Genomic DNA, 4,368 nt, shown 5'->3' with positions numbered 1-4,368 from the left:
ATCTCATATCTATCTATCTATCTATCTATCTATCTCATATCTATCTATCTATCTATCTATCTATCTATCTATCTATCTATCTATCTCCTATCTATCTATCTATCTATCTATCTATCTATCTCATATCTATCTCCTATCTATCTATCTATCTATCTATCTCATATCTATATATCTATCTCCTATCTATCTATCTATCTATCTCATATCTATCTTTCTATCTATCTATCTATCTATCTATCTATCTATCTGTCCATTATCTATCTATCTATCTATCTATCTATCTATCTATCTATCTCCTATCTATCTCATATCTATCTATCTATCTATCTATCTATCTATCTATCTATCTATCTGTCCATTATCTATCTATCTATCTATCTATCTATCTATCTATCTATCTATCTCCTATCTATCTCATATCTATCTATCTATCTATCTATCTATCTATCTATCTATCTAATATCTATCTATCTCCTATCTATCATCTATGTATCTATCTATCTATCTCCTATCTATCTATCTATCTATTAGAGATGAGCGAGCACTAAAATGCTCGAGTGCTCGTTATTCGAGACAAACTTTTCCAGATGCTCGAGTGCTCGTCTCGAATAACGAGCCCCATTGAAGTCAATGGGAGACTCGAGCATTTTTCAAAGGGACCATGGTTCGGGAATAAAATGTGTTAATTAATTGAAAAAGAATGTCTTCTGATAAGTTTGTATGCAAACATCTGCAATCTATTCTTCACTGTTCCGCGCGTATATTATCTCCCGACAAGTTAACAGATGTGAAGAACAGTGAAGAATAGAGTAAAAACAGTGACCACATGATCATTTAAGTGAAAAACACAGTGAAAAACACAGTGAAGAATAGATTACAGATGTTCGGCACATCTGCTTACTTGTCGGGAGATACGCTGTCCCGGGATCCGCTGCTCTTCTTCCACTGAAGTCTCCCCGATGTCTCCGTGCCCCGATGTCTCCGTGCCCATATGTCTCCGTGCCCATATGTCTCCGTGCCCATATGTCTCCGTGCCCCGATGTCTCCGTGCCCATATGTCTCCGTGCCCATATGTCTCCGTGCCCCGATGTCTCCGTGCCCATATGTCTCCGTGCCCCGATGTCTCCGTGCCCATATGTCTCCGTGCCCCGATGTCTCCGTGCCCATATGTCTCCGTGCCCATATGTCTCCGTGCCCATATGTCTCCGTGCCCCGATGTCTCCGTGCCCCGATGTCTCCGTGCCGCTCCCCGATGTCTCCGTGCCGCTGCCCGATGTCTCTGTGCTGCTCCCCGGTGTCTCTGTGCTGCTCCCTTGTGTCTCCGTCCTGCTCACCGTGTTCTGCAATGTCTTCTTCACACATATATATTGTTCTTCACACATATATATTGTTCTTCACATACTATTTTGTTCGCACCGCTCCGCGTGTATCTTCCGACAAGTAAGCAGATGTGCCGAACATCTGTAATCTATTCTTCACTGTGTTCTTCACTGTGTTTTTCACTTAAATGATCCTGTGGTCACTGTGTTCACTGTTTTTATTCTATTCTTCATTGTTCTTCACTGTGTTTTTTTAATTAAATGCTCGATCTCGAGCAGGGGAAATACTCGTCCGAGCAACGAGCCGTCTCGAGTACCTTAATGCTCGAACGAGCATCAAGCTCGGACGAGCATGTTCGCTCATCTCTACTATCTATCTATCTTTCTCCTATCTTTCTATCTTTCTATCTATCTATCTATCTCATATCTATCTATTTTCTATCTACAAATAACTGATTCATTGATTAGCACGTGATTAGAGATGAGCGAGCACTAAAATGCTCGGGTACTCGTTATTCGAGACGAACTTTTCCCGATGCTCGAGTGCTCGTCTCGAATAACGAACCCCATTGAAGTCAATGGGAGACTCGAGCATTTTTCAACGGGACCAAGGATCTGCACAGGGAAGCTTGGCCAAACACCTGGGAACCTCAGAAAAGGATGGAAACACCACGGAAATGGACAGGAAACAGCAGGGGCAGCATGCATGGATGCCTCTGAGGCTGCTTAATCGCACCATTATGCCAAAATTATGGGCAACAGCATGGCCATGACAGAGTGACAGAATGAAGCTAGATAGCATCTAAAACATGCAATAATTGACCCTGACACTATAGGGGACGGCATGCAGAGGCAGCGGCAGCAGGCTAGAGAGTGGCATGGCGACATACCCTAAATGGACTCAGGCTTCAAACCAATGGGTGGCAGAGAGGAACCAAAGGAGGTGAGCAAGAAGCGCTCAAATAATATCGGTACATGATAAAAGTTTGCCAGTATATTTTGTGGATAACACAGCAGGGTGGCGACAAAGTTAACAACTTTGATGTGGAATCCATGAAAACAACCCAAATTTGTGCCTGACACACCTCGTTTGATAAGGGGACGATGTATGGAGGCAGCTATATGGACGACTTTTGGAGGTAGCAATGGAGACAACGTGTGGAGGCTGCTATGGAGACAATTTAATTTGGATAGTGCCTGTATGTGGCAGTCCAAAAAAGTTTTCAAACCAGAGGAGCAGGTAGGTGGCCCTCCAGAAAAATTGAATAGATTGAGTGCCTGTATGTGGCACTCCCAAAAATTGTTTAAAACAGAGGACCGGGTAGGTGGCCCTCCAGAAAAATTAAATGCATAAAGTACTATAGCTAGAGCCAGTGGGCCCTGTCAAAAAATAGACAGTTTCCTCTGCTTTACTGTACAAAGAGGAGGAGGAGGAGGAGTGCATAAATTATTCAGGTTGAGCTTCCTTCACCTGGTGGAGATTGGAAATTATGAGAAATCCAGGCTTTATTCATCTTGATAAGCGTCAGCCTGTCAGCGCTGTCAGTCGACAGGCGTGTACGCTTATCGGTGATGATGCCACCAGCTGCACTGAAAACCCGCTCGGACAAGACGCTAGCGGCAGGGCAGGCAAGAACCTCCAAGGCGTACAGCGCCAGTTCGTGCCACATGTCCAGCTTTGAAACCCAGTAGTTGTAGGGAGCTGTGTGATCATTTAGGACGATGGTATGGTCAGCTACGTACTCCCTCACCATCTTTCTGTAAAGATCAGCCCTACTCTGCCGAGACTGGGGACAGGTGACAGTGTCTTGCTGGGGTGACATAAAGCTGGCAAAAGCCTTGTAAAGCGTACCCCTGCCAGTGCTGGACAAGCTGCCTGCTCGCCTACTCTCCCTCGCTACTTGTCCCGCAGAACTACGCACTCTGCCGCTAGCGCTGTCAGAAGGGAAATACTGTTTCAGCTTGTGCACCAGGGCCTGCTGGTATTCATGCATTCTCACACTCCTTTCCTCTGCAGGGATGAGAGTGGAAAGATTTTGCTTGTACCGTGGGTCCAGGAGAGTGAACACCCAGTAATCGGTGCTGGAATAAATTCTTTGAACGCGAGGGTCACGGGATAGGCAGCCTAGCATGAAATCTGCCATATGCGCCAGAGTACCAACGCGTAAGAATTCACTCCCCTCACTGGCCTGACTGTCCATTTCCTCCTCCTCCAACTCCTCCAACTCCTCTTCTTCTGCCCATACACGCTGAACAGTGAAGGACTCAACAATGGTCCCCTCTTGTGTCTCGCCAACATTCTCCTCCTCTTCCTCCTCATCCTCCTCCACCTCCACCTCCTCCGATATGCGCTGAGAAACAGACCTAAGGGTGCTTTGGCTATCAACAAGGGAATCTTCTTCCCCCGTCTCTTGTGACGAGCGCAAAGCTTCCGACTTCATGCTGACCAGAGAGTTTTTCAACAGGCCAAGCAGCGGGATGGTGAGGCTGATGATGGTGGCATCGCCACTGACCATCTGTGTTGACTCCTCGAAGTTACTCAGCACCTGACAGATATCAGACATCCACGTCCACTCCTCATTGTAGACTTGAGGAAGCTGACTGACCTGACTACCAGTTCTGGTGGAAGTTGACATCTGGCAGTCTACAATGGCTCGGCGCTGCTGGTAAACTCTGGATAACATGGTTAATGTTGAATTCCACCTCGTGGGCACGTCGCACAACAGTCGGTGAGCGGGCAGTTGGAGGCGGCGCTGCACTGCCCTGAGAGTGGCAGCATCTGTGCTGGACTTCCTGAAATGCGCACAGATGCGGCGCACCTTCGTGAGCAAATCTGACAGATTGGGGTATGTCTTGAGGAAACGCTGAACTATCAGATTTAACACATGGGCCAGGCATGGCACATGTGTCAGTCTGCCGAGTTGCAGAGCCGCCACCAGGTTACGGCCGTTGTCACACACAACCATGCCTGGCTTCAGGTTCAGCGGTGCCAGCCACAGATCAGTCTGCGCCGTGATGCCCTGTAATAGTTCTTGGGCGGTGTGCCTTT

This window comes from Engystomops pustulosus, chromosome 5, assembly GCF_040894005.1.
Source record: "Engystomops pustulosus chromosome 5, aEngPut4.maternal, whole genome shotgun sequence".
NCBI lineage: Eukaryota > Metazoa > Chordata > Amphibia > Anura > Leptodactylidae > Engystomops > Engystomops pustulosus.
Note: the sequence above shows the minus strand (reverse complement) of the source record.